The 12,128-nt window shown below is 33.9% G+C and overlaps 1 long non-coding RNA gene across 1 annotated transcript in view; it reads right to left on the bottom strand.

Moving 5' to 3' along the window:
- LOC123951160 overlaps positions 1–9,434 on the bottom strand; it is a 30,442-nt gene extending 21,008 nt beyond the window's left edge. The window contains exon 1 of the long non-coding RNA XR_006820357.1: positions 9,378–9,434. This is a non-coding gene — a long non-coding RNA (uncharacterized LOC123951160). The remainder of the gene's footprint in view (positions 1–9,377) is intronic.
- Positions 9,435–12,128: the final 2,694 nt, after the last annotated feature.

The raw sequence follows: 12,128 nt of genomic DNA on the forward strand, positions 1-12,128 counted from the left end.
TTACCTTGAAAATTATTATAGATGCAACAGAACTCTTATGGTCTTCAAGTTACTCTGATAAAACCCAGATGGTTGATCATAATTACCACAATAAAATTTAATTTTAAAATTTAATAAAGGGAACTTAATGATAAAGTTGCTATCATCCCTAAGAGGACATTTTGGATCCTATGAGATTCAATTCTCTTTAGCTATGACAGTAGATCCAACTATAAATTCCCCTATAGGGATTTAGCCAACAATCTTTTAAAAAACTAATTCAGCCCAGTTTTTTTGTTGTTGGTTTCTTCTTTTTTTCTTTTTTCTTTTTTTTTTTTTTTTGTTTTTGGTATTGTTTTGTTTTTGATTCACAATATGGAAGTAGTCTTAGAAGGTCATTGCTCCAAATGATGTTAGTTCCAGACTCATCCATTTATTTATTCTTTCCATCCATTTATTTATTGCACACTGCTTAAGTATATAGAGGACTGGAGATTCAGAGATGAAGAAGAAGATAAGAAACTGCCATCAAATTACTTATAATGCATAGGGAGATTAAATTTCAAACAGTATCTATGATTTACACAACAAAATTTAAGCAATATAAGGGAAAAATTAAATGTATTTATTCTTTGGTTCTTAGTTGAAAGGGTAATTCAAATGCCCGATAAATTATAATTTTCTTATTTTTCATTGTTGATGATAGATTATAGAAAAAATAAGATTAATAAAAAGAAGTATATTTAATGGAAACAGTAAAACTTTGAGTTAAAGAAAGGAAAATTGAGGCTTTATCTGCTAAAACTGTGAGACCTTTAAATGCAAAGTGCCAGACATCTGGTTACTACAGCCTGAGGGCCATAGCAATAAGCAGGCAAGAAAAAGGACTATGTCATTCTTAGAAATCCTGACCTCAGACTTGACACAAAGCCAACACGTTTTAGTGCTTGGCAATGTTATTTTATTGACACATGTCAAATAATTCTAATTTATGGCCATATAATCCTATATCTTGAGGTTCAGCTTTGCAACACACAATGGAATTCAATACAATGATAATGTTAATATTAGAGCCAAGTAAAATGAGAACTCAACTTTTATGTTGAGTTTCAGGAGTAACAAGGAGAATCATAAAGTGCTTAAGTGTTTTGGTTGCTTTACTAATTCTGTGGCCTGTGAATGTACTTATATCCTTAGTGGGTTTAGCCTTTTTTTTTTTTTTTAACATTAACTAGCCTGTGATACAACTTAATTTAGTAGATTATGAATATAAAACATGTCATATGCAAAAAGCTTATTAAAAAATCCATGGAACGAATTCCCAGTAAGGGTCCAATTTTTTTTAAATTTATTTTATTTATTTTTAATTTTTTGAGGGTCCAATCTTTTTGAAAAAAAGTTACTTACTATTTTTGATAGATGAATATCTTATTTTGAAGGAATCTCAGAAAAATAGTCTCAATTTCACTGTTATCTTTGCCAGTATTAAATATCTTTATTGCTGGCCATTCTCTCATTTATTTTCACATATCAAACATTCCATTTAAATGAATAATTTTTTATTTGTTACTAAAATTGGGTTAAAAGTACACAAAAAGAACTATAGATTGATCTTATGAATAGCAATGTAAAATTTTTAAGATAAAAGTAGCAAACACAGGGGCGCCTGGGTGGCTCAGTGGGTTAAAGCCTCTGCCTTCCGCTCAGGTCATGGTCTCTGGGTCCTGGGATTGAGCCCCACATCCGGTTCTCTGCTCAGCGGGGAGCCTGCTTCCTCCTCTCTCCCTGCCTGCCTCTCTGACTACTTGCGATCTCTGTCTATCAAATAAATAAATAAAATCTTTTTTTAAAAAAGTAGCAAACAGATCCAATAGCAATTAAGGAAAGAGTTGTATTTACTTCAAGATTGCAAGTATGGTTCAATATTAGGAAAATCCTTCGGTCTGATTCACCATATTCTTAGTTCTATTGAGGAAAACCACTTATCAAATCTATAGATACAGGGAAAGTATTAAAGGCTATTCCTTCCTTGACATTATAATATATATATCTCAATCCCCAAGCTAGCATTTTACATGATTTGGAAACCTAGACCTATTCCTGCTAAAGACAGGGATAAAACAAGGAAACTTACATTGCATTGGAAATATGAAACAATGTAGTCAGAAAGAAAATTGTATTTAAAATAGTAACCCTAAAGGTATATCTTTATTACTATTTTAAATCTAGTATTTTACTATTTTAAATATCATCTTCTTTTTCACTATTTCTTCAACTGATTGGGTGTGTGTGTATGTGTGTATATGTTTGTGTACTTGTATGTGTGTGCATGAATGTGTGAGAGAATACAGAGACAATAGATTATGAAGAACGTTCATTAACCCATTAATAGTGATTATTTCTGATATATCTGAAGGGATAGTTCAGAAAAAAATTGACTTTTTTCTTTATACTTTACTGAACATTACTTAAATCTTATTTTACAGTAAGTACATCATTTTTAATTTTTAAACTTATTCATAAAAAGCAATTGTTGTTTAAAGATCTGTCAGAGTGGAATAATATAACATAGATAATGAACTGGATTTAAAGTCAAATACCCTGGGCACAAAATATGATATGATATAATATAGGTATCTGCCATCACATAACTTATGCTTGAAGTCTTTTAATCATTTCAAAATTTCAAAGCAGTAAAAATTACTTAATTTAAAATTTACTTAAAAATTTACTTTAAAATTTAAAATTTACTTAATTTAAAAATTACTTAATTTTTACTCACTTTAATAGATACTGACTGTCTTTAATATTAGATTAAATATAGAATAAGGAATAGACACTGGCTCTCCACTCTCAGTTTCAGTACACCATTCCTTTTTAAATTCTTTTTAAAAATTTACTTAAGAAAAATGTAAGCTATATATTAAGGAGGACATAGGGTCCAATTACTGATGATTAAAACCCTTTAGGAGAAGTCTAGTTTTGCCTAAGTGTTTTAACAGCATGTCTTAATTTTAATCATTTAAAAATCTTCCAAATTGTAGGAAAGAATGGGCTCCTTCAAACCTGATATAGTTTTTCCATAAATAAATGATTCTACTTATTAAATATGTATTTGTTGATTTTCCACTGTCTCAGGCACTGTTTTATGCTTCAGGGTTCCATGATTATTAAAAAGTAAGGCTCTGCACTAAAGGGACTAGAAGGGGAGACTCCCACGTAAACAAAGAGATGACATGAAGTACTTGGGGACACAAAAGAAGGAGAGGTTTTATCTTGGGGATGTGGGCAGGAATAAGATTCAACAAAGAAATAATGGTTGAATTTATTTTTAAAAGCTGAATGTGTTTTTCAAGCAAATATCAGAGTAAGTGTATGTGCAATTGATGGAAGTAACGAAGAGTTGAGCATGATTGGATATTGGATATTGGATATCGGACTAAATAGAGGACAGGAAGAGATGGCTCAGCATAGGGAAAGAAGCAAGGCCTCATTATGAATGGCCTTATCATGTGAAGAGTCCATCAGTGCTGACTCCAATTTCTGGCTTGAATGAGCTCCTCTTAATGTCTTCACTGGTGAACTGCTAGTACAGATTGCAAGATTCTAGTGAAAAATCAACTCTTCTTTGAAGCCACTCTGGCTTAGCACTAATGACAAAGCATTTACACATAAACACTTATTAGTAACTAAAACACAGGTGAATAAGGTGAGTTGGATTATTATAGGAATGTCAGAAATAAAACCTCATGTGTTAGAATAGGCCATATCCTTGGTATAAGAGGATATGCTGATTTTGAGCAATTGAATTTTACTAGTACTTTCCTTAAGTGGTTATGATGGAATGATTTTTAGAAAGACATTTGTTTCCCACCTGCTTTTACCCTTCAAAGATCTATTTTTCTTGGCAGAGTCACACCTGGAGATTTGGCTCCATATGAAGTTTGCATTTCCATTAATTCTGAAAAAATATAGTCAAGGTTTAACACACGCTTAACTTTTAGTTAAGTTTGCTCTTTTTATGGGCCCCAAGCACAGGTGTATTCAGCTTTCATTGGTCATTATGTTATGACATTATGTTATTTTAAGCAACGATACTGATTTTGCTGAAAAACATATTAAACATGTATAGAAATGGTTTTGCAAAGGTTTGTTTCTCACTGAGATTATTCAAGTGTTAGAGTAACCAAGTAAGCTATGTTCTAATAAACTAATAATTCATAAGTGTTATTTATGGTATTATCAATTCTGTCCCTGGGAGCATTTCAATTTGTAGCATTTCTGTCATGCAAACAAAAATGAACAAATACACACAAAAAAAACTTAGTAGAACCAGCTACAACACGTAGACTTTTGTTAAAGTTATTACTTTATCAGAAGAATTAGACTTGTTATTTATTTAGTGGCTATCATTCAGCTGACATACTGTGCCAGCATCATGGTAGGCAATTAATAATGTAATAAATGTGTATGGAACTGAGCTGAAATATTAGGCATTATGGAAACTATGAAGAAATAAAATAAGAAGTCCACTCTCAAGGAATGAAACATATATTTAGAGATCTTACACAGAGACCGGAGAGGTTTCTAGAGACAGAGATTTTAAAGACTCTTCTCCAAACTCTTCATTTCAGTGTTGAAGAGCACACTTCAAAAGCACAAGCCCCATCGGAAGAAGTGACTGGTCTAGAATGCACCATGGGGCCTCCAGAGAAAGAGGCTCAAGGGGCAAGTGAGGTCACGTTGAGGGCAAATAAAAAATCAACTGATTTATCTTAAAATATACATGGAGATGACTAGCCAATGAGAGTAGAGGACAATATTTACAATATGTGGGGAGAACATAGTCTTGTAGCCCAGGCATCGGCTGCACCATGACTATTTGTCCTCATCCCCATATCCTTTACCTGCTGTCCCAGCTCCTGTGAGAAACACAGTCCATTCCTAGTGTCCCCCCAAATCCATGCAGAGCTTGTAGGGCATCTGTTAGGAACTTTACTAAAGATCTAAATGGTGCATTGGAAACCAAGGCTCAGAATTGATGGTGCTTGACCTCTCTCTCTCCATTCCCATTTGTCTTTCCTTCGTACTTTTTCCATTTTATCTTGGAACAAAACTGATGATAGCAATTTTTACCTCTGTGAGGTGGAATTTTAGTAATTTTAGAAACCTAAAAAAAATACCATAGCTCTCAATTCATACAATGTTTGTATTATTTTATAAATAGACAAAAATCAAAACAGTAAGCCATCATACTGAAAACAAAATGCAATTAAATTTAATGTAATCAGTCTATGGACCATAACCAAATGATGTTCAATTTTTTTTTTAAAATAACATGATACAATCAATTGATCTTCTTTTGATAAAAAAAAGTTAAGATCAAAGAATGGAATACTTTATTGTTAAAAATTCTTCAAATTTATCTACTCATACATTTGTTTTATTTTATAATCATTTATTTTTATTGCTGTGATTTCTTCCTTGTACATATTTTGGCAAGGGAAAATACAAAAGGGAAATAAATTATAAGCCATTAAATATCATGGTCTGGAAATTATTTCTAAATTTTACTTTTCAGCTATTTTTCACGTGTAACTTAGCGCAAATAATGTCTGATATTAAGCTGGGAGGTATTTCCATTTTATCTTTCGATAAACTGGAATAGAGAACAACTGAGTGACTTGCTTTATTTAAAGGTATGATCAGGGGTACCTGGATGGCTCAGCTGGTTAAGTGTCTGACTTCAGCTCAGGTCATGATCTCAGGGTCCTGGGGTTGAGCCCCCTCCTGGAGCCCCGGGTCCAGCTCTGTTCTCAGCAGGGAGTCTGCTTGTCCCTCTCCACCTGCCCCTCTCCCCAGTTATTGTTCTCACTCAATATCTGTTTCTCAAATAAATAAAATCTTATAAAAGAATCTTGAAAATAAATAAGAAAATAAGTAAACAAATAAATAAAAAATAAATAAATGTATGACCGAACACAAAAATTTTGGCATGGTGAAGAAGTAGCATTCTTGTCTTAAGCAACAGGAAATCCATCTAAGCGGCCTCTCCCATTTATGAGAGTGACCCAGCTAATCACTCTGCTCTTCTGGAAGCATAGCTCATGATCACACAAGTGGGTATGCTCTCCCTCCTGTCCGTCCTGTGACGTGATGTTGATGCAGTAGGACAAATCTGCATTTTAAAATTCAAATTATCCATTAGTGGGGGGGCGCCTGGGTGGCTCAGTGGATTAAGCCGCTGCCTTCGGCTCAGGTCATGATCTCAGGGTCCTGGGATCGAGCCCCGCATCGGGCTCTCTGCTCTGCAGGGAGCCTGCTTCCTCCTCTCTCTCTGCCTGCCTCTCTGCCTACTTGTGACCTCTCTCTCTGTCAAATAAATAAATAAAATCTTTAAAAAAAAAAAAAAAAAATTATCCATTAGTGGGTCATGAAATTAGTTTCATAGCCTGCAATAAGAATTATTTAAGGAAAGCCAATACAATGATATCAGTTTTCCTAAATACGTCCAATGAACTGAAGGCACACACATAAAGATCTTTTACAACTATCTACCTGTATGAGTCAGCTAAAGCTGTCATAATAAATTACCACACATTAGGTTATTTAAATAACAGATCTATTTTCTCATAGTGCTGGAGGCTAGAGTCCAAGAGAAAGGTCCCTGGCAGGAATGGTTTCTCCTGAGGCCTCTTTCCTTTGCTTGCAGACAGAGGCCTTTTCATTCTGTCTCCACATGGCCTTCTTCTTCCTAGTGTGCATTCATCTTTGGGTCTCATCTTTTTATAAGGCCCCTGGTTCTGTTGGATTAGGGTCCTGGCCTTATGACTTCATTTAACCTCAATTACCTCTTTAAAGATCGTATCTCCAAATGCAGTACAGGGGTTTAGAACTTCAATATATAAATGGGGGGGGCACATTATTTAGTCCATAACACAATCTGACTTGTTCTTTACCTAAACTCCCACCACAGTTTTTATTTATTTTTTTTTATTTTTTTTTAAACGTCAGTTTTCTTTTTTTTTTTTTAAGATTTTATTTATTTATTTGACAGAGAGAGATCACAAGTAGGCAGAGAGGCAGGCAGAGAGTGTGAGAGGGAAGCAGGCTCCCTGCCAAGCAGAGAGCCCGATGCGGGACTCGATCCCAGGACCCTGAGGTCATGACCTGAGCCGAAGGCAGCGGCTTAAACCACTGAGCCACCCAGGCGCCCCCCCACCACAGTTTTTAATGTGAATGTCAGGACCACAGTTATCTTCTGCCATGAGACTGAAAAATATTTGACTCAAGATTAATACAGAAAGAAATTAGACAAAAAGTGCCGGTGGAATTAAAACCAGTGAACCAGAATTAACTAGATGAAAATGTAACAATGCAAGTTAAATAAATTTTAAGATAATTAAGCAACAAGGTTTCTTTTGATTGTTTTGAACTCTGTATTCTTCCACTGGATAAAGTATCTGCAAATTATTGAATTTAATTTAAAAATTACACTTAAAGTTATTAGCTAGATTATAAAGTAAAAAGTTACTTTTGTATTCTAAAAATAGAATTAAACACACTTGGCATCTAATTATCTTACTTATTTCCCATGAAGAATAATCACAAAGTTTTCTTTTTTTTTTTAAAGATAGCCCTCAGATTTCTCTATAATGTGGTTTTATGGAATAGCCATGATAGTAAATCAACACATCCATAAAATACAAAAAGCATTCCTAGATATTATAGGAATTGAATGGTTATAAACACAGCCTAATCAAACAATGGCGAAATAAGAAATTATTCAACAAAAGGCAAGGGACAATTGACTATTTAAAGAACATATACATACGAATAAATCCTAGTGAATTTAGAAATTGAATATAAGTGAAATCATAAAATATAGAAGAAAACATGAGTAAACACATTTAATTTTAGAATATAGAAAGACTTCTAAACATAAAAACAGATAAAATATTGCCAAGGAAAAGGTTAATAAATGTCACTTTATAAAAGTGAAATATTTCTATATTCAAAGCCAAATTAAGTTGTTGAGAGTGAACTGAAAAATTGCCTCTATTTCTTCCCAATATCCATCCAAATGACATAGATGCTAAAGGAAAAAATAAGTGAACTCATAAGGAAAGGGAGAAGAGAAATGAAGATCACAGATACGTAACTCAAAAGTATGGCGCAAAAGGATTGTTGAAAACTGATTTAGCAAATGGAGAGAGAATTCTGTCAGCAGTAAGGAAAGCTGAGAAGCAACTTGATTTGAGCTGCAGACTCCCCCAAAGTGCAGGTATCAGTACCAGGTACCTTGGGAAGTGAGAGTGAGTTTGGAGCTCAAAATAAAGGGGTGGTGTGAAGTTCTGTTTAGAAAGAAGTTATCCCCAACCCTAATTAATGTCACTATAAAAAGCAGCTGGGGAATTTCTCCTTTTCTACCTGGCAGAAAACCAGAGGCATACTCTCTGAAGAGAGCAAAACATGTTTTTTAGATTGGAGGACACCAGATACAGTAGTAGGCAAGATTATTATGAAGAAGCAGATTAAGGAAAGTATACAGATTGAACGTTAAGAAACCACTCCCTTGCCCATTGTTGGCGTCAGTCCACAGAGTTTTGGCAGCCAGATTTATACCTTCCAGGCAGAAGAGTAGAAGATTCTTTTCTGTGGCATATTGAACAGCTCCAAAGAAACCTAAAATACATCATGGTTTCCCCATTGAAACAACATCAACAGCTACAAAAACCACCCAGCACCGTAGCCTGTAGTGAAGCCTGCAGGTGATAGCCCAAGGCACAGAAGGATTGTTGTTAGTGCTTTGGCACTTCCTCTTACATTAACAGAAAACCAGTAAAAACTAGACATGTCAAGAAAAGTCCAACATGAAATATAAAAAGAAAGGGGCGCCTGGGTGGCTCAGTGGATTGAGCCGCTGCCTTCGGCTCAGGTCATGATCTCAGGGTCCTGGGATCGAGCCCCGCATCGGGCTCTCTGCTCCGCAGGGAGCCTGCTTCCTCCTCTCTCTCTGCCTGCCTCTCTGCCTACTTGTGATCTCTCTGTGTCAAATAAATAAATAAAATCTTTAAAAAAAAAAAAGAAATATAAAAAGAAAGAAAACCTAGGCTTCTCCCTCTCCCACTCCCCCTGCTTGTGTTCCCTATCTCGCTGTCCCTCTCTATGTCAAACAAATAAATAAAATCTTAAAAAAAAAACTTAGGACTGAGTACTGGACAAATAAACTAATATTAAAAAAAAATAAAGGGGGACCACTCCAGAAACAAAAAAAATATACAAATATAATAGCTTTTTTTTTTAAAGGAAGAAGGTTATACATGGGAAACTCTTGCAGAACGTAGAAAAGAAAGATAAAAAGATGTAACTCAAGAAGTAAAATGTAAGAGGGGCACCTGTGTGGTTCAGTGGTTAAGCCTCTGCCTTCGGCTAAGGTCATGATCTCAGGGTCCTGGGATGGAGCCTTACATCGAGCTCTCTGCTCAGCTTCCCCCTCTCTCTGTGCCTGCCCCTCGGCCCACTTGCGATCGCTCTGTCAAAAAAATAAAAAATCTTAAAACAAAAAAAAGAAGTAAAATGTAAGAAAATCAATGTATTCATCCAGAAAGCTTGATATCTTAATAGTAGATATTAAAGAAAAAAAGTAAAAAGAAAGAACACAGAAGGATAAATAAAAAAACATTTCAAGAAAATTTCCTTAACTGAAGGACAAGAGTGTAAATTTTGAAAGGGTACATTGAACGCTCATTACAAATGGCTAACATGGAAACATATCGAGGTACAATATCATGAAATTTCAGAAGCTCTAAAGACTGAGAGAAAAATCCTGAAAACTTCCAGAAAGAAAAACAAAAATTCAGATTATATTCAAAAGATAAATTTGGAATGAAAGAGACCCTCAACAGTAACCCTCACAGCTAGATGAAAAAGGAACAGTGCTTTCAAAACATTGGGGAAAATTTCTAACTGCAATTTGCTGGTTGTTGGACTATTATCTGGGAATTTTCTTTTATTTCATTAGGGAGCCCAGGATGGCATTATCTTTAGCTTTTATTTTATTTTATTTTATTTTATTTTTAGACTGGTCAAGATTTCATAGAAAAGAATTGTCTGATCTGCCTGGAGGGTACAACCTGGTAGCCAAATTCTGCGAGCTGAGTCCAGAAAATGAGGATGCATGGTGATATCTCATCATTGAGTTGAAAAACCTTCACATAGCAACAGTAAAGTGTGAGAGAAGGATGAAAATAATCTCAGATAGGCAATATTTTAAGGCAATTTTCAATCAAAACAAGGGACTAAACAAAGAAGGAATAAATCACAAAATCTAGAAAACCAGAGTTCAAATATACGAGGGAGATAGCAGAAAGACGTGTTAAGATGTCATCTGAACAGAAGGCCCAGGGAATAGCATATACAGATTGCAGCTGCTCAGAGGCTCTGGGAGAAAGAAATATCTCCTGGTTGATTAAATGTATAGGATATCTATATTCTATATTCTATATTGTGTTTCTAGGAAGAAACACAATTTAGAGTGCTTGGGGGAAGAACTAGACACAGCAATTTAGAAAACAAGAAATATTAACTCCAGGGGAAACAAAAAGTTGTACTGAAGACTGAAAATAATGTTATCATTTGTACATGGTGTAGCTGTGATGCTACATGATTGCATATTCATGATGATGTAGACACCTAAAAAATAGTATTATTGTATTAGTATTGGGTGGATGGGTAAGGTGTTTGTGGATAGTGTGTTGTAGTGAGGCAGTGAAAGAGAGAGAAATCTTAATTTTTCATGAGAGGAAGTCAAAAGGTAATGACTAACATTAAAAGAAAGAAAGAAAGAAATAGAAATAGAAATATGCTATTTATAAATACAAATATGAATGCCAAAAGAAAGCACTAAAGAAAATGTTAGTGCCTCTTAGAAGGAAAATTTTGTTGTGGGTCATTGAAATATAGACTGAGAAGATGATAGATAGATGATAGACAGCTAGATAATAGATAGATAATAGAACGATCAAGCTTTCTAGAATTACTTATCCCTAAATGAATTACATGTATATATTTGAAAAGTTAAAACTAAATTTAAACCATCTAGAAAGTGAAAAACAGTAGTCAGAAGTAGAAAACGATTTATATCATTAATACCCTTAATATACAAACTGTTTTTCAATTTAAAAAATCAGTAAAACTTCAGTGGAAAAAATAAATGAAAATAAATATAAATGAAGGAGAGAGAATTGCAGGGAAAGAGATGCCAAAGAGTACAATTCTTTAAGTAGTAAAAATTGAAACAATAATGAAGTTTTTTTTTGTTTTAACCACATCAAGTTGGAAAATATTAACAAAGCAATAGTACTCTACAGGCACAGATGCTTCTCCATGAGCTCCTTTATTGGATCTATGAAATGATTCAATCTTTCCCAACAGGCATTTGCCAATATATTGAGAGAACTTTAAAAATTCTCCTGTTATTTAACTAGTAACTGATTTTCTAGGAATCTTTCCAAAGGAAATAAAATCAGAATTGTAAATAAACTTTTATGTGCTGGGAAATTGGAAACAACCTAAACATTCAAAATTATGCTTTTTTTGTGTGTTTCTTAGTCTGGCTGCTGGTTATATCAGTGTTTTCACTTCATAAACATTTATCAAACTGTAGAAAGATGATTTGTTCACTATTCTGTGTATATATATACACATACTCACACACACCTACATATATAATGCATTATATGCAATAAAATGAACAGTAAAAAGAAAATGGTTAAAGACTTAAAGACCATATTTTTAAAAATCAATAAAGTAAAAATCTTCATTGTATAACTAAAAAAGCAGAAGTATATACAGTATTGCACAATATTGTAATGGTATAAAAAGTAAATATGCAATGTGTTATAGAATCTTGTGTTACAGAAATGTATTATTTTACTTGTATAATTACATTTAAAGTAATGATATTAAAAACAAGATATTTGTGCATTAAGTTTTGGCAAGAGGTTTTTGCAATCTGTAATCCATTTTCTCTCCTTCCTATCAAGGGTATCTTTTATCTAGGTCACTCTGTAACCAGTTTAATACATTTTCTCTCCTTAGGTATTAGTTTTTTGGGAATTGCCCTTAATTGTGCTTATGAACACGTG

The sequence above is a fragment of the Meles meles genome, chromosome 1 (genome assembly GCF_922984935.1).
Source record: "Meles meles chromosome 1, mMelMel3.1 paternal haplotype, whole genome shotgun sequence".
NCBI lineage: Eukaryota > Metazoa > Chordata > Mammalia > Carnivora > Mustelidae > Meles > Meles meles.